General features: G+C 57.1%; 1 pseudogene and 1 gene segment (V, D, J or C); both read right to left on the reverse strand.

Moving 5' to 3' along the window:
* Positions 1-24,340, reverse strand: part of LOC100972273 (ETS domain-containing protein Elk-1-like) — a 26,605-nt pseudogene extending 2,265 nt beyond the window's left edge.
* The window catches only part of LOC100971589 (immunoglobulin epsilon heavy chain-like), a 394,860-nt gene that overhangs the window by 78,313 nt on the left and 291,987 nt on the right, over positions 1-24,560 (reverse strand).

Here is a 24,560-nt window from a genome sequence, read left to right on the forward strand (position 1 = left end):
AATGGTCCAGGATACTGTAGTAAAACATTTCAAAAATTCTTAAATCAGTGGAAAATTACACATACAACAGGAATCCTGTACAATTCCCAAGGACAGGCCATAATTGAAAGAACTAATAGAATACTCAAAAGCTCAACTGGTGAAACAAAAAGAAGAAAAAGACAGTAAGGAGTATAACGCTCCCCATATGCAACTTAACCTAGCAATCTATACTTTAAATTGTTTAAACATTTATAGAAATCAGACCACTACTTCTGCAGAACAACATTTTACTGGTAAAAAGAGCAGCCCACATGAAGGAAAACTGATGTGGTGGAAAGACAACAAAAACAAGACATGGGAAATAGGGAAGGTGATAACATGGGGGAGAAGTTTTGCTTGTATTTCCCCAGGAAAAAACCAGCTTCCAATTTAGTATCTACAACTTACAGAAGAAGTTGCCATCCACCAAGGAAGCAAAGCTGCTGACCTGGGACCAAATACAGGAGCTGACACAGTTAGCTAAGAAAAGCCTGAGAAAAACAAGGTCTACAGGTATATCCCGCAGCTCTGAAGAGACAGCGACCAGCGAGAAGGGGCCATAATGACGATGGCGGTTTTGTCAAAAGGAAAGGGGGATATGTAGGGAAAAGAAAGAGAGATCAAACTGTTACTGTGTCTATGTAGAAAAGGAACACATAAGAAACTCCATTTTGACCTGTACCCTGAACAATTGCTTTGCCCTGAGTTGCTGTTAATCTGTAACTTTAGCCCCCACCTTGTGCTCACAGAAACCTGTGCTGTATGGAATCAAGGTTTAAGGGATCTAGGGCTGTGCAGGACGTGCCTTGTTAACAAAGTGTTCACAGGCAGTATGCTTGGTAAAAGTCATCACCATTCTCCAGTCTCGATAAACCAGGGGCACAATACACTGCGGAAAGCCGCAGGGACCTCTGCCCCTGGGCTGGGTATTGTCCAAGGTTTCTCCCCATGTGATAGTCTGAAATATGGCCTCGTGGGATGAGAAAGACCTGACTGTCCCCCAGCCCGACACCCGTAAAGGGTCTGTGCTGAGGTGGATTGGTAAAAGAGGAAGGCCTCTTGCAGTTGAGATAGAGGAAGGCCACTGTCTCCTGCCTGCCCCTGGGAACGGAATGTCTCGGTATAAAACCCGATTGTACATTTATTCTATCCTGAGATAGGAGAAAAACCACCCTGTGGTGGGAGATGAGACATGTTGGTAGCAATGCTGCCTTGTTATTCTTTACTCCACTGAAATGTTTGGGTGGAGAGAAACATAAATCTGTCCTACGTGCATATCCAGGCATAGTCCCTTCCCTTGAACTTATTTGTGACACAGATTCCTTTGCTCACGTTTTCTTGCTGACCTTCTCCTCACTGTCATCCTGTTCTCCTACCGCATTCCTCTTGCTGAGATAGTGAAAATAGTAATCAATAAATACTGAGGGAACTCAGAGGCCGGTGCCGGTGTGGGTCCTCTGTATGCTGAGTGCTGGTTTCCTGGGCCCACTGTGCTTTCTCCATACTTTGTCTCTGTGTCTTATTTCTTTTCTCAGTCTCTCGTCCCACCTGACGAGAAACACCCACAGGTGTGGAGGGGCTGGCCCCTTCAGAATTCTTCTAGTTTTCTCTAATATCAGGCAACAACTCTGCAAACTAATTTTTCCAATTTTCCCTCACCCTCTGACTTGGAATCAGTCAAATTTAAAACTGCTCTTTTCCTGAAGCCCTGTGAGCTGAAATGGGACAAGTTGATGTAAACTTTAGAGAAATCATCCCCACAGATCCTGTGCGGGCAGCTTCTGCAACACCTGACCTGCAAATCAGGAAGGCCCTTCAGCTGCCTACCTGGCTGCAGCTGAAGATGCTTCAGGCCCAGCGTCTAGAAATCTTCCGGCCTGGTGCCCACTGGGCTCGGAAACTGCATTTCTAAGTGTTAACCTTTGTGTTTCATTTATTTTCAGAATCTCTCCTCTTCGAATGTCCAACTGCTAGCACCATGCGGCGAAATGTCCTCTTCTACCCTCCCAACAGAAAATCCAGCTGGTTCTTAATGAACAAAAGGCCACCCAACAGGACAATGGACTTATATTGTTGGAGGGAAACCAGAATGTCTCCTCTTTCTTTAAACAGGGTGGACTGACAAAGATTCTCTGCTTGGCTAAACTGCAGTCGGGCTCTGGAACCTTCTCCTAGGCCGGCCTGCACTTCCTTGTAAGAAAAAGGCTTTAAAAAGTACCCGGTGGGGCCCGGAGCGGTGACTCATGCCTGTAATCTCAGCACTCTGGGAGGCTGAGGCGGGCTGATCATCTGAGGTCAGGAGTTCAAGACCAGCCTGGCCAACATGGTGAAACCATGTCTCTACTAAAAATACGAAAATTAGCTGGGTGTGGTGGCACGCGCCTATAATCCCAGCTACTCGGGAGGCTGAGGCAGGAGAATCGCTTCAACCCAGGAGGTAGAGGTTGCAGTGAGCCAAGATCATGCCACTGCACTCTAGCCTGGTGACAGAGTGAGACTCTGTCTCAAAAAAAAAAAAGAAAAAAAAAGAACCCCCCTAAGTCAGGTTAAAGACCCACTCTTGACATTTGATCACCCTTGATCCTGAGTTCCTCATCTTCCACCATCTCCCAGGTCGATCACCCTGGTCTGTCTTCAGCAAAAATCTTCCTGGGCTAATTTAGCCAGAACCCTCCTTCCCCCCAATATTTCCTCTTGGGAATGTCCGTCCTCCGAGTTTACCCAGCTCCCTGGCTGTCAATCCCTGCCAGCCCATGCTGTGTCAAGAACTGAGCCCCATCTCTCTCCCCCATGGCCGTGGTCCCTGCTCCTGCGGCGGTGGTCCTGAATCACACCTGCCTCCGCATTGAGCAACTATCATGGAATAATTTTTTCTTTAACATTTCTAAACACACTCTTAGGAGGCGCCAGCAGCCAGCGTGCGGAGTTAAGTGCCTGTGCCCTTTGTATGAAAGTGTCACCGTTGTCCTGGTCTTGAGGGGTGGCTTTCGGGTGTAAACGGCCGGCAGAGGTGAGTAGATGCTGGGAGGCTGCTCCAGGCGTCTTGTTTGCTCCAGGGTTCTTGAGACTCAGGTCCTGTCTATGAGAACGTGCAGTGGCACGGGACGGCCGCCGGGGGGCTCCCGAGTCCGGCTCTGGAGTCTGTGGCTGCGCGAGTGCACCTGCCTGGGCTGGCCCTGACAGATTTTTTTTTTTGATAGAGTCTCACTCTGTCTCCCAGGCTGGAGGGTAGTGGCGCGATGGCAGCTCACTGCAACCTCCGCCTCCCGGGCTCAAGCGATTCTCCTGCCTCAGCCTCCTGAGTACCTGGGACTGCAGACACCCGCCACCACGTCCAGCTAATTTTTGTGTTTTTAATAGAGACCGGGTTTCACCATGTTGGCCTGGCTGGTCTCTCCAACTCCTGACCTCAGGTGACCCACCCACCTCTGCCTCGAAAAGTGCTGGGATTACAGATGTGAGCCACCACGCCCGGCCTCCTTCTGGATGCTTCTAAAGTCTCTTTGCCTCTGGTGTTGGCAGCTCCATCGGCAAGCGTCAAGGTGTGGACGTGGAGTTTGCTTTTATTTATCCTGCTTGGGACTTGGCCTTGATCCTGACGCGTCCCGTTATTCAGCGATTTTGGAAAATTCCCAGCCACTGCCTCCCCCGACTCTGTTTCTCCTTTGGGCAGAAGAAGCCCTTGTGGGAGCCTCGGTCCAGCCTCCGCGGGGCTGTGCTCGGGCTGGGTGGCGTCTCCTGCTCTTTCTTCGGTGTTACCAGCTCCCGCTCCTGCGTGTCCTCTGCGCTGCCTGTCCCATCCATTCTTATTTTAGCCTCATCTATTACGGTTTTCAATTCTAGAAGTTCTTCGTAAAACTCTCAGGTCATTTCGAAATGCAATGTGCAGTAATTTCCCATTTTGCAGTAATATTTGAATAGCTTCCGTAAGTTTAAAAAACCTCTTGGCCGAGCGTGGTGGCCACGCTGTAATCCCAGCACTTTGGGAGGCCGAGGCAGAAGGATCATGAGGTCAGGAGATCGAGACCATCCTGGCTAACACGGTGAAACCCCGTGTCTACTAAAAATCCAAAAAAATTAGTCGGGCGTGGTGGCGGGCCCCTGTAGTCCCAGCTATTCGGGAGGCTGAGGCAGGAGAATCGCTTGAACTCGGGAGGCGGAGGTTGCAGTGAGCCGAGATCGCACCACTGTACTCCAGCCTGGGCGACAGAGCGAGACTCCATCTCAAAACAAAACATACAAAAAAACCCTCTTAAGCACACATTGCATATTCTATGTCTGATAACGCTGACATTTTGCTTATGTTTGGGTTCTTATTCTATAGTTTCTTTCACTGATTCTTGTTTCTGCTGCTTTAGGGCTTTTCTGATTTGTATGTGAGCTGGGTTCCCGGGATCCTGATCTGGGCGCGTCTTTGAGGCTTGCCTCTGAGGTCCGCTGCCCCGCATGAGCGGACGGCAGAGCGCGCCTGCCTGGGAGCCCAGGAGGCTGCCGGGCCAGGGACCCCGGGGACCCCGGGAACCTCTCAGCAGCAGAACTGCAGTGGCACAAGACGGCCACCAGGGGGTCCCGAGCCGGTCTCTGGGGTCCCTGCTGGGGTTGAGGGGCTGTGGCTGCAGACGCGGACCTGGCAGGGGGACCCGAACCCCAACAGGGCCCTGACCGGCCCCAAGGCTGAGCCTGCCCTGTCCCACCAGCGCCCAGACCCCAATGTTGGGCCGGGGCCTTCCTTTCCTTGTCCCGGCCCTCTGAGGTTCCTCCCCGGGGTGTGAGCTGATTCTGAGCACACGGAGGCCTTCCTCCTCTCTGGGGCTCTGGAGCCCCTGGGGGCCTGCAGGGCCTGGGCCTGGGCCTGGCTGCTGTCCCCTGTGCTCAGGAGGCTTCTCCCACCCACCCACTTCCGGGCACAGCCCCCAGCCCCACACCCAGCCGCCGGGAGGGCATCCCCAGGGGAGGACCCTCTGCTCCGGAGCCGCGTCCCTTGTCCTCCAGGGACAGTGGCCGGAGGCTGGTGCCTCAAGCTCGTGCGCCTCATGCAGCATCCCGTGGGTCCATTCGCGACCATAGTGAAGACCCGCAGGCCCCAGGCCCGAGCCGGCTCCCGGGCAGGCCGCATTCTGGGGCTTCCGCGGGGACACTGGGCCACGCCAGGAGGAAGGGTCCTGACCAGGGTCAGGGAGCATCGGATGCTGCCGGCAGAAGTCGGGGGCGCGGGGCCCCACCGAGGAGCCCAGGCCCGCTTCCCCAGCCGCCCCACCTGCAGCCCTGCGAGGCCCCCAGACCACGGCGTCCCCACACCCAGGGAATGCAGGACTTCGGCAGAGGCTGGGATCCCAGACCTCAGAGCCCCCACAAGCTGACACCTGTTCGCGGATGCCACAGCCACCTCCGCGGCAGGGGCTGGGGAGGGGATCACAGTGCTGGACACGGACCGGGCCTCAGCCCTGAGCCCAAGGTAGAGCCGGGATCCGGCCCAAGAGCACGCCTGGCCCTGCCCCCTGCCCGTGCCCCCTGCCCCCTGCCCGTGCCCCCTGCCCGTGCCCCCTGCCCGTGCCCCCTGCCCCCTGCCCGTGCCCCCTGCCCGTGCCCCCTGCCCGTGCCCCCTGCCCCTGCCCCTGCCCCCGCCCCTGCCCCTGCCCCCTGCCCCCGCCCCCTGCCCGTGCCCCCTGCCCGTGCCCCCTGCCCCCTGCCCGTGCCCCCTGCCCGTGCCCCCTGCCCCTGCCCCTGCCTCTGCCTCTGCCCCACCTGGTGCGGGAAGCGCCCCGTGGTCGGCGGCGTGCGATGCTGCTGTCGGCCACACGGGGGCAGCAGAGCCTCAGCGGCTGCAGCAGCGGGTCCAGTTTCCGGCCGCCGGGGTTGGGCTGGCGGTGCCTGGGGGTCCTCCCCAGAGGCCCGCGTGTGAAACGTCCGAGTGCACTGGGCGCTGGACACGGAGATGGGTGCTTGGGACACGGGCCTAGGGGACCCCACACGGCCGGCTAGGCAGGCGCAGACAGCCCAGGGTGGGGGTTCCATGGGGGCGGGAGGGGAGAAGCCTGGGCTGTGGAGCAGTTGGGACGTCCGGGGAAGGGCCTGGGGGTCAGAGGGGCGGCTCCCGGGACAGGGAGGCACGTGGAGGGGCGGGGTTTGTGGCAGCCCCGGAGCCGCCTCTGAAGCTTCCATCTGCAGCCTCCTGTGGGGCCGGGTCCGCTTCTCTTGCTGGGCACCCACATCCACCCCCGAGGGGTGTGCGACAACCCCCATTCCAGCCCACTCAGATTGTCTCTAGCCCCTCCCGTCACAGTTAACCCCGGTGTTGGTGCGAGACGCCTCCGTGTATTCCCGGACGTCCCTCTGCAGGCCCATCCCCACCTCACAGACAGTCACACCCTTCCAGGCCTTGCCCCATCCCCAGTCCCTGGCCTCACCATCGCATTGCAGGGCGACGGTCATATGCAACCTCCATGAAATAAAACCCTAACGGAAAAGGCCAGAGTGGGAACTTCGTTTCCACCAGCAGGTGGGGCAGACACCCTGGCTACCCCCGGGGAAAACCAGTAAAAATACTGGATTTAAATCCCTTCGAATTCTCCTTTCTACAGGCAAGCTGTTTAGTGAGAAAGAAAGGGCCCTGCAAAGATCCTCCCCAGGTGGACGGGCAGCCCCCAAGCCTGTCTTGAGCTCCCGGACGCTGCTCCTGGGGAAGGGCCTGCCCAGGACAGGGGCCAGTGGGAGCCCCTGCCTGACCACAGGCTGTTCTGCAGCCCAGGTCAGGAGCGCTGGTGCCTGCCCTGTGGAGTGGCCCTGGTCCTGACCGCCTGGGGTCCCAGGTGGTCCCGGGTTGTAAGAGTCTTTGGTGCTTGTGAAAAGCTTGCACATCCTTCCAGGGGAGACTCGCACGTGGGGCGAGGGCAGGAGCAGGAGCTCATAATTACACAGGAAAACAGGAAGCCCTGAACCCCGGGCTCGGGAAGCGGCGGGGGGGTCAGGTTTGCAGGGGCTTCATCTCCCACCACCTCCCCATTTGCACCCCCAGTCCCTGACCCGCATCTTTCCTCACCTGGTCACTGTCCCCCACCCTGTCCCCTCTCTGCCATCTCCCTCCCAGGAGGGGGCTGCTCCTGCCTAGCACGCGGTGCCCTTCCTCCCACGTCGCTTAATTATATTTGAAAATACAACACTTGAAACGTGCAAAGAACGGAGGGGCTTTTCTGTGCATGCAGGGTGCCCCTCCCGTGTCCCCTCACCAGGGGGCTTCCCCGTCCAGCCCTGGCTTGTCCCTTTCATTTTAACCAAACGTCCTCACCGCAGTGCATGTGTGTTTTATAAAAGCAGTATTGGAAGTTAATGCTTTTAATACAGAAAAAAAAAAAAAAAAACCCGAAACAATATAACTGTCCTAAGTGATGTTGAGTGGGGAGTGCCGGGTGGGAGTTGAATTGCGGGACCACGATCCCTCCACTTCCAGCCGGTCCTGGGGGTGTCATATGGCCCCTTCTGACCAGCCCTGGGCAACCTCTGGATGGACGGGTGGGGAGGGGCCATGGAGGGGATCTGGGACCAGGAGACAGAGACCGTGGCCAGGCAGCCCCAGGAGGGCCTCCAGAGCCCGAGTGGGCCTGCGTCTGTGGTCCCCAGGTGCGGTCCCTCGAGGTGGCGTGTGGGCCCCCCAGGCCCGTGCCCTGCGGTTCCAGCGCCTCCCCAAGCCTCCGCCCCTGCAGCCCCCACCCCCCCGCCCTTTCCTCTCCTTTGTGCTGGGGGTCCCTCTCTCACTGTCCCACACAGCACCGCACCGCCCTCCCCCAGGAAAGTCTCCACCTTTTCTCTTAGTGAAATAGAAGCCCTTTCAAGGTGACATGTCACCTACTCACAGAACAGTGCCCCAACCCAGGATGCAGCCTGAGGCCCCTCAGGAGCACCGTGTGTCCCCAGGCCTGTCCCCAGTGGTCCCCACCGTGGGCCCACCACAGCTCCTGCTGTCAAGGGCAGCCTGGGTCTGAGCCCCGTCCCCCTGTGCAGGGCACGGGTCTGGGGGCTGGCTTGTCCCCTGCTGGGCAGTGGGCGGCCTGGGGTGTCTCCCAGACACGCTGCCTGCGGCCGGCTGGTGTGGACTGGGCCTGGTGGGCCAGGAGCTGCCCTCACTGTGGCGACAGGATCAGGCTGCCAGGCTCCTGTGGGGGCTCAGCAGGAGGGGATGGGAGACAGCAATGCTCACGCCTGACCTGCTGCCCTTGAGGGGGGAGCCATGGTGCCACCTGGCCGGCCTGCCTGAGAGACCCCCACGGCTGGTGTGGGAGCCTGGGGGAGCCCTGGGCAGGTGGTGGGGCAGTGGGCAGAGGTGGCTGCAGAGTGACAGGGCCTGGCCAGGACGTCACCCTGAGGCCACTGGAGAGGTCAGCAGGGGCCCAAGGAGATGCAGGGATTGGCAGCTGGGGAGCACAGGGGTACCCCTGAGCCGTGGTACCCAAAGGTCATGAGCTGAGAGGGGAAAGGCCCAGAGCCACTGGATGGTGGATTCTGGGCACCTGATCCGCAGGGTGTGGTGGCCCTCTGAGGGACCCCTCTGACGGACTGCAGGCAAGCTGTCAAGGGTGTGTGTGTGTGAGGGTGAGTGAGAGTGTGTGGGTGTGTGAGAGTGAGGGTGTAAGGGTGTGTGTGAGAGTGTGTGAGGTTATGTGTGTGGAGTGTGTGATGGTGTGTGAGGGTGTGCGGGTATGTGAGGGTGTGTGAGAGGGGGTGTGGGTGTGTGAGTGTGAGTGGGTGTGACAGTGTGAGAGTGAGGTGTAAGGGTGTGTGTGGGTGTGTGAGGGTGTGTGGGAGTGTGAGGATGTGTGAGGGTGTGTGGGGATGTGAGGGTGTGTGTGGATGTGTGGGGTGTGTGGGGTGTGGGGTGTGTGTGGATGTGTGGGGTGTTTGAGGATGTGTGTGGATGTGTGTGGATGTGGGGTGTGGGGTGTGTGTGGATGTGTGTGGATGTGTGGGAGTGTGAGGATGTGTGAGGGTGTGTGGTGTGTGTGGGGTGTGTGGGGTGTGTGTGGATGTGTGAGGGTGTGAGGGTGTGTGTGCATGTGTGGGGTGTGGGGTGTGTGTGGATGTGTGGGAGTGTGAGGGTGTGTGAGGGTGTGTGGGGATGTGAGGGTGTGAGGGCTTGTGGGGATGTGTGGTGTGTGTGAGCGGCTGTGTGCACTGGCCGAGTTGCCTGCTGCTGTCCTGGTCTGGGGCCAGGCGTGTGCCAGCTCTTGTGTTTGTCGTGTGCCCGGCGTGTGCTGGGTGCCCGAGTCGGGCTGGGTGTGTCTGGGTGTGGCCCTGGGGTGTCCCTTTCTGGACGTGTGTCTCCGTGCAGAACGGAGGTCCTTGTGTTCCCAGAAGGAAGCCCCCAGCCCCAGGCGGGTGCCTGAGAATAGACCTGGGGCCTGTGGGCGTGGCAGGGCTGCCCCTCGGCTCCTCATGGACCCCCCGGACACCAGTCCCACCCCGTGTCTGTGACGCTCACTCTCTGAGCCTTCCCTGACCCCATGTGCCAAAGCCTGGCCCAGCAATGCCACGTGTGCATGTGTGAGCGTGAGCTTGGCAGCGGGTGGGAGAATGTGTGCGTGAGTGTGTGAGCGTGATCATGGCCTGTGCTTGTCTGGCTGTGGGACTGGGGTCCTCTGTGACGCTGTGAGCCCTTGTGGACCTGAGTGTGGGCCGTGTGAGCTGTGTGCACGTGGCTGTGGCTGAGTGTGAGCCTCTGAGTGTGTGTGTCTGTGCCGTGTACCTCTGTGTGTCTATATGTGTGTGTGCCTCTGACTTTATGTGTGTCTGTATCTATCTCTGTGTGTGTCTCTGCGTGTGGTAGCGTGTCTGTGCTTGTGTATCTGTGTCTGCGTGTGTCTCTGTCTCTGTGTGTGCCTATGCGTGTCTGTGTGTGGTAGTGTGTCTGTGCTTGTGTTTCTGTGTCTGTGTGTCTCTGACTCTGTGTGTGCCTATGTGTGTCTGTGTGTCTCTGTGTGTGTGGTAGTGTGTCTGTGCTTGTGTTTCTGTGTCTGTGTGTGTCTCTGTCTCTGTATATGTGTCTATGTGTCTGTGTGTCTGTATGTGTGTGGTAGTGTGTCTGTGCTTGTGTGTCTGTGTGTTTGTGTGTCTCTGTGTTTGTATGTGTGTCCGTGTGTGTGTGAGGTATATCTGTGTTTGTGTGTCTCTGTGTGTGTGTCTCTGTCTCTGTGTGTGTCTATGTGTATCTGTGTGTCTTGTGTCTGTGTGGTATGTGTGCTTGTGTTTCTGTGTGTTTGTGTGTCTCTGTCTCTGTATGTGTGTCTAGGTGTCTGTGTGTGTGTTAGTGTGTCTGTGTGTGTTGTGTGTCTTTATGTCTCTATGTCTATGTGTCTGTGTGTCTCTGTGTGTTTGTGTGTTCTGTGTGTCTCTGTGGGGTGTGCATGACTATATTTGTGGGAGGCTGTATGTGCAGGAAGGGCCCCCTGAGCCCTGTCACCCGGGCTGCACCCTGGGGGGCTTCCCAGGGATCCTTTCCTCAAACTTGAGTCCTCCCCGGAGGGCTTAGGTTCCACTGAGGGGGTGGGCGCAGGCACAGACCCCTCCTCTAGGAGGCTGGGGTGGGGCTGTCCTGCCTGGCTGGGACACGGGTCAGAATGTCCCCCCATGTGGTCCACCCTGTTCTAGGCACAGGGTTTCGTCTCCCAGGGTCTCAGCTGCTGGGGTGATGGGCCCCGGACAGCCCCTGGGTGTGGGGTGGGGTCCTATGGAGGCCTCTGTGGCCCGCTGAAGATGCAGGGCTGGGGTTGGGCAGGTCTGTTCTGGGGTGGTCTCGTGGGGCAACCCCAGAGGGTCCTGAGGCCGGGGTAGGGTTGGGCGACCCCACCCAGGGTCTACAGGCTGAAGGTGCCTGGGTTGGCCAGGCCTGGGCACAGGGGAGGACAGAGGTTTGGTGACAGGTGGGCTGTGAGGGGCCCCGCAGGTGCACGGAGGAGGCTCTGTCCCCAGGTGACCCACAAAGTCCTCTTCCGAGGGTGCTGGGGGTCCTGTTCCTGGGAGCCATGCCTGGGACCTCCATGCAGGGGCCTCCTCCCTGGCCCAGCTCCCCTGGGGCAAGGCCCGACTTGTTACCCCCTCCACCAGGCAGTCCTCTGGGAAGTGCCCTGGGGCCTGGTCACTCTGGGCCTGGCCACAGCATTGGCCTGGACATGGGGTGTGGCCGGGGAGTGTGAATAGTCAGGAATCCTGCAAACCAGCCGCCTGGGTGCCAGCCTTCCCCCCACCTCCCCCAATGCAAATCGCCATCTCGGAGGTGGGTGGGGGTTTCCACACCACTGTCCCACCTGCCCTGTGGTTCCCATTTTCAGCATTTTTAGAAATATTTGCAAGAATGTGTTTGTGCCTGTGTGGTGGGGTGGGGGTGGGAGCTGCGGCCCGGTGCCCATGAGGTCTTGTTTTTCAGACTGGACGGGGGTGGGGGAGGGGGACCTGCGGCCCCCCCACCTGCTAGTGTGTCCAGCCTCCTGAGTGGGGCAGCGAGGGTCCTGGCTGGGCCCCAGGGCATGACCCCCGATGAGTGTGAGGCGCTGAGGCCGAGTCTGGTCCTTGGCGAGGAGGCCCAGAAGGCCCAGGTGCCCGTCCTGAGCGTTATCCAGGGCCCTGCCTCAGGCCTCATGCCGGGGCCAAGCCCAGGGCTGGCTGGTGACCACGCAGAGCTGAGAGGGGCGGGGAAGTGAGGCTGGGTTGGAGGAAAGCTGAGGGGCCCAGGCCTCCCACTCCAGCCCTCGAGGCAGACCGTGGCCCACCCAGGGACCCCCTCCCATGCACACAAGCACACACAACACATATATGGGCATGCGTGTGCACACACACTCGCTGCAGCCCGCAGCACTGGCTGGCCCAGGTGTCTTCGGGACGTGGTCCACGCGGTGCTGACATGAGCTGGCCCTGAGCGCGGGCTCTGCGGGGTGCCATTCCCAGGCCCTGCAGGGGCACATGTGGTGTCGTGGGGCAGCAACTGTGACCTCTGCCCCGCAGACCCGGACATGCCGCCAGAGAGGCCAAAGCGTGCGCTCTCCGAGCCTTCCCTGACGCCATGTGCCAAAGCCTGGCCCAGCAACGCCATGTGTGCACATGTGAGTGTGAGCTTGGCAACAGGTGGGAGAATGTGTGTGTTAGTGCATGAGTGTGAGCATGAGCGTGTGAGATGCAAGCGTGTGTGCAGTGAGTGGTGGATGAGCTGGAGGTGTGCGGTTGTGCGTGATGTGGACAGGTGTGTAGTGTGGACAGGTGTGTGGTGTGGACAGGTGTGTGGGGTGGACAGGTGTGTGGTGTGGACAAGTGTGCAGTGGGCCTGGCTCATTGTCACCGCCAGGACAAGGCCTTTGTCCGCATTGACAGGGCTGAGCAGGTGGTCCAGGCTGTGGTCAGGCAGCAATGGCCTGGCGTGGAGCAACAGGGGAGGCAGGTTCATGACATGGGGCAGGACAGTGGCCAGGGGCTGCAAGCGTGACCTGCGGGAGGGGGTGCCTGTGTGCGGGCATGTCTGTGTGTGTCTTTATGTGTCTGTCTGTGTGTGTGTGTCTCTATGTGTGTCGGTGTGTGTCTGTTCATCCACGTGCATGTGTGTCTATATGTGTGTGTGCATATCCGTGTGTCTGTGTCTTTATGTGTCTGTCTGTGTGTGTATGTGTTTGCCTGTGTGTGTCTCTGTGTGTCTGTGCATCCATGTGGATGTGTGTCTATATGTGTGTCTCTGTGCACATATGTGTGTGTGTCTGTGCATGTCCGTGTGTGTCTGTGCATTTCTGTGTGTGTGTGTGTCTCTGTGCATGTCTGTGTGTGTCTGTGTGTGTGTGTGTCTGTGCATGTCTCTGTGTGTGTGTCTCTGTGCATGTCTGTGTGTGTGCGTTTCTGTGTGTGCATGTCTGTGTGTGTGTGTATGTGTGTGTGTCTGTGCATGTCTTTGCGTGTCTGAGTGTCAGGGGATGGCCTGTGCGGGGCTTGCAGTGCAGGCGGGTTTGCTCACACCTCCCCCGCAGGGCTGAGCCTCCAGACTCCCAGCCCCATACAGGCTCCAGCCCAGTGGGGAGCCGGGTGGCGCTTGGGGCCTGGAGCCCAGACCTGGGGAGTCAGGGCAGGACTAGGGTGGAGGCTCTGGTGACTCAGCCTCCTCGTATGTGTGCACTGCAGTTTGTCCTCCGTGCATCCCTTGGTGGACACTTGTGGGGCTTCCTGGGAGGCGGCCCCAGACTTGGGCAGATTCTAGGACCCAGAGGGATGGGGCAGAGGCAGGGATGACAGAGACAGACACAAAGCAGAGAGACGGAGGCAGAGGGAGACATGCAGAGTCGCGGAGACATCCGGGCTCAGGCCCCGACTCTCAGGGGCCACCCCCAGGGAGGACACGCAGTGCACCCCCACACCCACACCTCACACACACACTCACACCCACGTACCTCCTATCCACACACACCCAGAGACACACAGACACCCACAGCCACACACTGACACTCACGAACTTATCCAGTCACGTCCCACACACTCCCACCCAACCCATACACCACACACCTACACAACCCATACACCACACACTCATACTCACAAACTATATACCACACACTCACACACCCATATACCACACACTCACACACCCATATACCACACACTCACACACAACTCATACACCACACACTCACACTCACAAACTATATACCACACAGTCACACACCAACCATACACCTATATACACTCACACACCCATATACCACACACACACAGCTCATACACCACACACTCACACTCACAAACTATATACCACACACTCACATACCCATATACCACATACACACAACCCATACATCAGACACACACAACCCATACACCTATACACACTCACATAACCCATACACCTATACACACTCACACAACCCATACACCTATACACACTCACACCCATATACCACATACAACCCATACACCACACTCACACTCACAAACTATATACCACACACTCACATACCCATATACCACATACACACAACCCATACATCAGACACTCACACACAACCCATACACCTATACACACTCACACAACCCATACACCTATACACACTCACCCCCATATACCACATACAACCCATACACCACACACTCACACTCACAAACTATATACCACACTCACATACCCATATACCACATACACACAACCCATACACCTATACACACTCACCCCCATATACCACATACAATCCATACACCACACACTCACACACAACCCATACACCTATATGCACACACCCACACACCACACACACAGCCCATACAGTACACACTCACACCACAAACTATGTACCACACACTCACACATAACCCATACACCTATACACACACCCATATACCACACACACACGCAACCCATGCACCTATACACTCACACACCCATATACCACATACAACCCATACACCACACACAACCCATACACCCATACACACACACCCATACACCACACACAGCCCATACACTATACACACCACAAACTATATACCACACACTCACACATAACCCATACAGCTATACACACACACCCATATACCACACACACAACCCGTGTACCTACATACACACCCATACACCACACACTCACACACAACCCCTACACCTATACACACACCCACCACCCATACGCACACAGCCCATACACTTACACACACTCATATAGCACACACACAACCCATATACCACACACTCACACAACCCATATACCTATACACACTCACATGCCCATACACCACACACTCACACAACTACACCACATACACCCACAAACTATATGCTACACACTCACACACAGACCATACACCTATATACACTCTCACAGCCATATACCACACACAACCCATATACCACACTCACAAACTATATGCCACACACTCACACTCACAAACTATATACCACACACTCACACACAACCCATACACCTATACACAATCACACAACCCACACACCACACACACAACCCATACACCACAGACACACTCACAATCTATATACCACACACACAACCCATACATTTATACACACTCACACACCCATATACCAAACACTCACACACAACCCATATACCACACACTCACACACAAACGATACACCTATACACACACCCATATGCCACACACACAACCCATACACCACACACACAAACTCATACACCACACACACACAACCCATAGACCACAAACACACACAAGCCATAACCACACACACACAGCCCATATACCTATACACATTCACACACACAACTGATACACTACACACACAACACATACACCTATACACACTCACACTCACAATTCATACACCACACACTCACACACAACCCATACATCTATACACAAACTCACACACAATCCATATACCACAAACTCACACACAACCAAATACCTATACACACACACACAACTCATACAGCACACACACAACCCACAGACCATAAACACACACAAGCCATAACCACACACACACAACCCATACACCTATACACACACTCATAAACAAGCCATACACCCCCCCACACAACCCATACACCACACACTCACACACAACCCATACACCTATATACACATACAACCCATATACCACAAACTCACACTCAACCCATACACCTATATACACACACAACTTATACACCACACACTCATACACAACCCACAGACCACATACACAAGCCATACCCACACACAACCCATACACCTGTATACACACTCATAAACAAGCCACACACCTACACACACTCATACACAACCCATACACCACACATTCACACACAACCCATACACCTGTACACACACTCACACACACAACCCATATACCACAAACTCACACACAACCTATACACCTATACACACATACAACCCATACACCACACACTCACACACACATACACCACACCACACACACAACACATACACGAAACACTCATACACACACGCATACACCACCCACACACACAACCCATACACCACACACACAACCCATACACCTATACACACACTTACACACACAACTCATGTACCACAAACACACACAACACATATACCTATACACACACACAACCCATACACCACACATTCACACACAACCCATACACCACCCACTCATACACAACCCATACACCACACACACAACCCATAGACCTATACACACACAACACATGCAACTATCACACACTCACAACACATACACCTCCTATACACACACACAACACGCACACTTCCTATACACACAACCCACACGCCTATACACACACCCTCACTCACACTCACCCTCACATTCATATACTCACTAACACACTTCCACACTCACACCCTCACCCACACTTACACCCCCACCCACACTCAAACCCCGATGCTAAGTCACTGTCACATTTATACCCATGCTCACACGCTCACACCCTCACACACTCACCCCCCACCATCTCCAGGGCTCACTGGTGTGTGCCCACCAAACCCCGCCTTGGGGGTCCCCTCTGTAAGCCGACAGTGCTCTGCTCATTGGTGGCCTGGGGAAACAGGGCCCACCCAAAGCCTGGCTCAGGAAAGGCTCCAAACACACATGGCCCAGGAGCAAACGGGCAGAGCTCAGCCTGCAGCTGGGAGCGGCGGAGCAGGTGCTGGGCCAGAGTCGGGGCCTGTCTGTGGGTGGGGGGCACGGCAGCATGGGCCTACCTGCACCCCCCAGGCCTGGTCCCCGAGGTCACTGGGCCACCACCCAGCCCTCGCCCTGTTCCCCGTCTGTGCTGGACGGGGCAGGACTCTGAGCCTCGGGGAAACCCACAGATACACACGGGACCCTGAACATCAGGCTGGGGAGGCTGGGGTGGGTAACAACATGCCAGAGGCAGGAGCAGGAGGTCCAGGACCCTGCGCACTGCGACCCCAGCCCTGGGGGCTGAAGCCCAGGACGGCCTCAGGTCTCCCAGGAGGGACTGGACAGTGGGGGGTGGTCAGAGAACAGGACAGCCAGCAGGGTGCAGCCCGAGGACAGGGATGGACGCTGGGGGGTCAACAGGACAGGGGCAGGGGCTGTGGAGTGGGCAGAGGGCCTGGAGAACCTGCGGGTCAGTGTCTGTGGGAAGGAGGCCAGGAGCAGCCCAGAGTGGCCAGGCTGGCAGGGGTGAGGAGGTGGGGGCAGTGAGGTGAGGGTGACCGAGCCAGTGAGGCCTCTGGCCAGGGAGGGGACCTTGGCTGGGCTCTGACTGAACCCAGGGCTCCTGGAGAAGGGGCCCCAGGCGGGGATGAGGATGTGGGCATCGGACTCCATCAGCAATGGGGCTTCCAACACGCACAGCCTGGGCCTCGGAGACCTGGGCCCTGACCCGCCTCCCCCTGGCACTGGGCCGGGTGCCGTGTGTGGTCCCCAGTCCCCGCAGCACCTCCCCCACACTGGTCACGTTCCAGGGCCCCCCTGAAGCACCTGCTGTGAGGGGATGTGGGGAGGGGACAGGGACTTGGGCCTGAGCTGCCGGGCGGGGTGGGAGTCGGGGACCCAGGCTCAGCGTGTGGCTGGGGACCAGATAGATGAGGATGGAGGAGGACACGCCATGTACCCACTGCCTGCCAAGGGGCTGGACCCATGCCCAGTCTAGGCCATGTCCCCCGAGGCCTGTGAACCTTCACTCTGAGCCACTAAAACATTCAGGAGCTTTGAAAGCAGCCCCCGTCCTTGTCACTATGCGATGACTCTGAGCATCATGCTGTCCCTGCTGGATCCACCCTCCAGCCCCAGCGAGGGAGGCTGGGCCCCGGGCAGCAGGTGGTGAGGGTAGCGGGCACAGCCACCCTACAGCACACACAGGGTCACGAGGACGCGCCCACCACAGCCCGTGCACAGGCTCCTCACGGCACTGAGTTCACCCGGGGCACAGGCCGTTTGTCCTCAGGAGTCCCACTGTGCCCCCCGCCCCCAGCCCTGTCCTGCTGAGGCTGCAGCTGGGTCCTGGGGCACAGGGCGGCCCTGAGCACCTTGTCATCTTGGTCCCTGTTGGGTGAGCTGCTGGCTCTCTGTGGAGCTGGCAGAGCCGTGGTTCAGCCTTGGAGGCCGGTCCTGGGGCCCAGCAGCCGTGGGGAGCACTGCCCAGTCCCGTGCCCACAGGGAATCACCTGGGCAGAGGAAGGGCCCACACGCCGACGGGATCGGGGTCAGGCAGCGCACGCCTGGCACCGAGATCCCACGTCCCGAAGTGGGGACACGGCCCAGGGGCACTGTTCCGGGAGGGTCTCAAGATGGGGTCTCCTATTTCAATCTTCACTCCTTCTGCACCTGTTAGCTGGGAACCTTCTAGAAGGAGGGGTGTCCTCAATCATGGGGTGGTTGTGAGCTGAGCACAGATCATGCAGGAAGGTACATGGCTTCTCCTTCACCAGGAAAACAGTGCAGAGAGACAGAGACACAGAGACAGAGACAGAGTAACAGAGAAAGACAGAGAGACAGAGAGAGACACAGAGACAGAGTAACAGAGATAGACAGAGACAGAGTCACAGAGAGACAGAGAGAGAAAGAGAGACAGAGACAGTCACAGACAGAGAGAGAAAGAGAGACAGAGAAACAGAGACACAGAGTGAAACAGAGACAGAGATTGTTACAGAGAGACAGTGACAGAGAGAAACAGAGACACAGAGAGAGACACACAGACACAGAGACAGAGAGAGACAGCAGAGAGACAGATTAAGAGTTATAGAGAGACAGAGACAGAGAGATAGAGACAGAGAGAGAGATTAAGAGTTACAGAGAGACAGAGAGAGACAGAGACAGACACAGAGATAAGAAAGATACACAGAAACAGAGAGAGACAGAGACAGAGATAGATAGTCACTGTCACATTCATACCCACGCTCACCTGCTCACACACACTCACACACTGTCACACAGTCACACACACACTCACACAGTCACTTACACTCACACACACACACTGAGCTTCCCTCAGGCCCTGTCACTTCCGATGGGGCCCACAGCCTGTCTAAGCCTCTGGGCCACCAGCCCCTGGCTCACCGGTGTGTGCCCACCACACCCCGCCTTGGGGGTCCCCTCTATGAGCTGGGCACATGCCCTCTGCTCTGTTCATGGCTGGCCTGGGGGAAACAGGGCCCACCCAAGGCCTGGCTCAGGAAAGGCGTCAAACACACATGGCCCAGGAGCAAATGGGGAGAGCTCAGCCTGCAGCCGGGAGCGGGCAGGGGTAGTGGAGTGGGCAGAGGGCCTGGAGGGCCTGGAGAACCTGCAGGGCTCCGATGTCTCTGGGAAGGGGGCCCAGGAGCAGCTCAGCGTGGCTGGGCTGGCAGGGGCGAGGAGGTGGGGGCAGTGAGGGAGGGGTGACTAGGCTGTGTGGGGTGTCGGGGGACACTGGGTTTGCTCCGGCTGAGCCCAGGCAGTGGCCGAATCCCTGAGCTGCCAGGAGGAGAGCAGGGCCGGGGTCAGGCAGAGGTGGGCCGCGGGGCTGAGGGCTGGGGCCGGTAGGGAGCAGTCGGTTGGTTGAGGGCACCATTACATGGAGGGCTGTGAGACGGGAGACCCCATTCCCTTCACTCCTTGTGCACGTGTTAGTGAGGAAACTTCTAGAAGGAGGGCATTGCTCCTAGTGGGTGAGTGTGAGCACAGATCATGCAGGCTGGCGTGTTGCCGTGAAGTGCCTCTCTTTACTTTCCAGATCTCAGCATGGCAAGCCCGTCCTGTGCCCCAGGGTCTTTCTGGAGTACAAGCTGCGCGGCCCTGGTGGGCACCATACCTGGCACCCACGCTTTGGCCGGGCCCGAACCTTGCGCCCTCCCAGCCCCCATGTGGCTCTCCCTTGGCCATACTGGCCTTTTGCCAGTCCTCCTACCTCACCCTAGGGTCTGCCTGGCCCTGCCCTCCCTTCCTAGCCCCCCAAGGAGGCTGGAGGGCACCCCTGCGTCCACCAGCAGCAGCTCCTCATGGGCGAGTCTCCTTTGGGCCAGTGACACATAGTGTGCCCCGATGGTGCCACGGCAGCCTGGGCCCTCCGCCTTCCTGCTTGGCAGGCACCCCCGCTCCCTGCACCCTCACCGGGGCACCTGTGAGCCCTGAGGGCCAGTGGGGTCTCACTGCTGCTCCCTCCCACAGCCTAGCCTCGGGCCCCAGGGGTCTGCATCCAAGTGGCCAAGTGCTCCCTGCGGTCTCAGCCCGGGTGGGCCTTTGAGCCTTCGCGTTCTCTGCAGGGTGGGACCTGCCCAAGGGCTGCTGAGGGCTTCCCAGGGGTCCTGTGGGTCCCACCGCGGCCGGGTGGGCTGAGTTTTCGGCATCTCTGGGCCCAACAGCAGGTCCTTGGAGCGGCGCCCACCCCTCCCCCAGGCAGGTGTGAGGGCTCTGATCTGTTTCTCCTTGAGTGACTCATTCTGGGCAAACTTGGCCCTCAGGGCACATGCAAATGGTTGTTTGTTCCACACCGAAAACATGTTTCTTGCCCTCTGAGGCTGTTTCCAGAAATAGCTTGCACGATTCTCCCGCCCCCTTTCCCACCGTGGCCAGGCTGGCTCAGGCCTCCAGATTTGGGGACACCCGCCCCCTCCCCCAGGACAGGCCCATTTGGGTTACTGACACTGGGACCACCCTGCAAACGTCAACTTTATTGAATTCAGTAGTTCTGAACTTGTTGCTGTCTTTGGGACCAGGACCCAGGGGCAGCCCCCAGGTTGGCAGGAAGGGCAGGGGAGCCAACGCTGGCAGGGCCTCCAGCCAACCCCCACCCCAGAAGCCCCAAGGAGGCTGAGCGGACGTGGCCCTGGTGGCCTGGGCACAGGCAGCCCCATTGGTACAGGGCCTGTCTGGTGCAGGCCCGCACCTCCCCCACCCTCATGGCCTGGTGGTCCCCACTGTACAGAGAGAACACTGAGGCTCAGCAGGGCCTGAGGTTACATGGCCTGAGGTTACATGGTGATGGGGGCTGGGTCTCCGGGCCTGGGGGCCGTGGTGGGCGCAGCACCCGGACTGTGTGGGCTGTGGCCTCCCTGCTCCCAGCTCTGTCACACCCGTCTCCATCTGAGCCTCCAGCTCCATCTTTCCCGCTGTCCCTGTCTCTGGCCACCCTTCTGTCTCCCTGTCTCTCTGCCTCTCTGAAGGTATCTCCCTGCCCGAATCTCTGTCTCTGTCCCATTGTCGGTGTCTCTGACTCATCTCTGTCAAGCGCGTCTGCTGGGCTTTGTCCCGCCATCTTGCCTGTCTTGGCCTCTCTCTCTTTCTGTGTGTCTCCGTCTGTGCCTCCTTTCTCCATCCATCTCTCCCCCATGTCTGTCTCTATCCCTCTGTCTCTCTTCCCGTCTATCGCTCCCTCTGTGCCTGTCCCTTTGCTGTGTCCCTTTCTTTGCCTCTGTCTCTCTGTCTGTCTCTTCGTGTCCCTGTGTGTGTCTCTCTCTGTCTCTCTGCTTCTGTCTCTTTCTGTATCTCTGTCTATATCTCAGACTCTTTGTGTCCTTGTGTGTGTGTCTCTCTCTATCTCTGTCTTTCCATGTCTCTGTCTATATCTCTGTCTCTCTGCCTCTGTATCTCTGTCTATATCTCTGTGTGTCTGTCTGTTCGTGTCCCTGTGTGTGTCTCTCTCTGTCTCTTTCTGTATCTCTGTCTATATCTGTCTCTCTCATCTGTCTCTTCCTGTGTGTGTCTCTGTGTCTCTCTGCCTCTGTCTCTGTCTCTCTGTCTCTTCATCTCTGTCTGTCTCTGCCTCTGTGTCATTTTGTGTGTGTTTCTCTATGTCTCTCTGTCTGTGTCTCTTCCTCTCTGTAGCTCTCCCTCTCTCTGTCTCTCCTTATACCTCTCTTTCTCTCTGTTTCTTTCTCTGTCTCTTTTTGTCTTTCTCTGTCTCTCTGTCTCTGTCTCTTCCCCTCTATATATCTCTCTCTGTCTTTCTGTTGCTGTCTGTCTCTGTTTCTCTTCACCCCTCTCTGTCTCTCTTTGTCTCTGTCTTTCTCTGCCTTTCTAACTCTCTTTCTCTGTCTCTCTGTCTCTATCTCAGTCTCTCTTCTTATCTCTGTCTCTATCTCTCTCTGTCTCTCTCACTCTCTGTATCTGTCTTTCTCTTATCTCTATCGCTCTGTCTCTATCTCTGTCTCTCTCATCTCTATCTCTGTCTCTATCTCTCTTTCTGTCTCTCTGTATCTCTCTGTATCTCTGTCTCTGTAACTCTCTTTATCTCTTACTGCCTCTGTTTCTCTCACTCTGTCTCTGTCTTTCTTTATCTCTGTCTTTGTCTCTGTCTCTCTGTAACTTTATCTCTGTCTCTCTGTTTCTATCTCTGTTTTTCACTGTCTGTCTCTGCCTATATCTCTGTCTCTCTTTATCTGTCTCTCTGTCTCTGTGTGTCTCTGTCTCTCTGTAACTTTATCTCTGTCTTTTTCTGTCTCTGTGTCTGTGTGTCTGTCTCTGTGTCTCTGTTTTTCTCTCTCTCTCTCTGTCTCTGCCTATTTTTCTCTCTCTGTCTCTGTCAATGTCTCTTTCTGTATCTGTGTTTCTTTCTCTCTGTCTCTGTCTCTCCATCTCTGTCTCCATCTATCTGTCTCTCTGTAACTCATCTCTGTCTCTATTTGTGTCTGCATGTCTCTTTCTGTGTCTCTGTTTCTCTCTCTGTTTCTGTCTCTTTGTTTCTCTGTCTCTGTGTCTTTCTCTCTGTCTCTGTCTGTATCTCTGTGTTTCTATTTCTCTGTCTCTCTCTCTGTCTGTCTCTCTGTCTTTCTCTGTTACTCTGTTTCTGTCTCTGTGTCTCTCTCTCTGTCTCTCTGTAACTCCTCATCTCTGTCTCTATTTGTGTCTGTGTGTCTCTTTCGGTGTCTCTGTTTCTCTCTCTGTCTCTGTCTGTTTCTCTGTCTCTGTCTCTGTGTCTTTGTCTCTGTCTGTATCTCTGTGTCTCTATTTCTCTGTCTCTCTCTCTCTGTCTCTGTCTGTATCTCTGTGTCTCTTTTTCTCTGTCTCTCTTTCTCTCTCTGTCTCTGTCTCTCTGTCTTTCTCTGTTACTCTGTCTCTGTCTCTGTGTCTCTCTCTATCTCTGTTACTCTGTCTCTGTCTCTGTGTGTCTCTCTCTGCCTCTCTGTCTTTCTCTGTTACTCTGTCTCTGTCTCTGTGTCTCTCTCTGTCTATCTCTGTTACTCTGTCTCTGTCTCTGTGTCTCTCTGTCTCTCTTTCTCTGTTACTCTGTCTCTGTCTCTGTGTCTCTGTCTCTCTGCACTGTTTTCCTGGTGAAGGAGAAGCCATGTACCTTCCTGCATGATCTGTGCTCAGCTCACAACCACCCCTTGATTGAGGACACCCCTCCTTCTAGAAAGGTCCCAGCTAACAGGTGCAGAAGGAGTGAAGATTGAAATAGGAGACCCCATCTTGAGACCCTCCCGGAACAGTGCCCCTGGGCCGTGTCCCCACTTTGGGACGTGGGATCTCGGTGCCAGGCGTGCGCTGCCTGACCCCGATCCCGTCGGCGTGTGGGCCCTTCCTCAGCCCAGGTGATTCCCTGTGGGCACGGGACTGGGCAGTGCTCCCCACGGCTGCTGGGCCCCAGGACCGGCCTCCAAGGCTGAACCACGGCTCTGCCAGCTCCACAGAGAGCCAGCAGCTCACCCAACAGGGACCAAGATGACAAGGTGCTCAGGGCCGCCCTGTGCCCCAGGACCCAGCTGCAGCCTCAGCAGGACAGGGCTGGGGGCGGGGGGCACAGCGGGACTCCTGAGGACAAACGACCCACGCCCTGGGTGAACTCAGTGCCGTGAGGAGCCTGTGCACGGGCTGTGGTGGACGTGTCCCCGTGACCCTGTGTGTGCTGTAGGGTGGCTGTGCCCGCTACCCTCACCACCTGCTGCCCGGGGCCCAGCCTCCCTCGCTGGGGCTGGAGGGTGGATCCAGCAGGGACAGCGTGATGCTCAGAGTCATCGCATAGTGACAAGGACGGGGGCTGCTTTCAAAGCTCCTGAATGTTTTAGTGGCTCAGAGTGAAGATTCACAGGCCTCGGGGGACATGGCCTAGACTGGGCGTGGGTCCAGCCCCTTGGCAGGCAGTGGGTACATGGCGTGTCCTCCTCCATCCCCATCTGTCTGGTCCCCAGCCACACGCTGAGGCTGGGTCCCCGACTCCCACCCCACCCGGCAGCTCAGGCCCAAGTCCCTGTCCCCTCCCCACATCCCCTCACAGTAGGTGCTTCAGGGGGGCCCTGGAACGTGACCAGTGTGGGGGAGGTGCTGCGGGGACTGGGGACCACACACGGCACCCGGCCCAGTGCCAGGGGGAGGCGGGTCAGGGCCCAGGTCTCCGAGGCCCAGGCTGTGCGTGTTGGAAGCCCCATTGCTGATGGAGTCCGATGCCCACATCCTCATCCCCGCCTGGGGCCCCTTCTCCAGGAGCCCTGGGTTCAGTCAGAGCCCAGCCAAGGTCCCCTCCCTGGCCAGAGGCCTCACTGGCTCGGTCACCCTCACCTCACTGCCCCCACCTCCTCACCCCTGCCAGCCTGGCCACTCTGGGCTGCTCCTGGCCTCCTTCCCACAGACACTGACCCGCAGGTTCTCCAGGCCCTCTGCCCACTCCACAGCCCCTGCC

Source organism: Pan paniscus, chromosome 15 (assembly GCF_029289425.2).
Source record: "Pan paniscus chromosome 15, NHGRI_mPanPan1-v2.0_pri, whole genome shotgun sequence".
Lineage (NCBI taxonomy): Eukaryota > Metazoa > Chordata > Mammalia > Primates > Hominidae > Pan > Pan paniscus.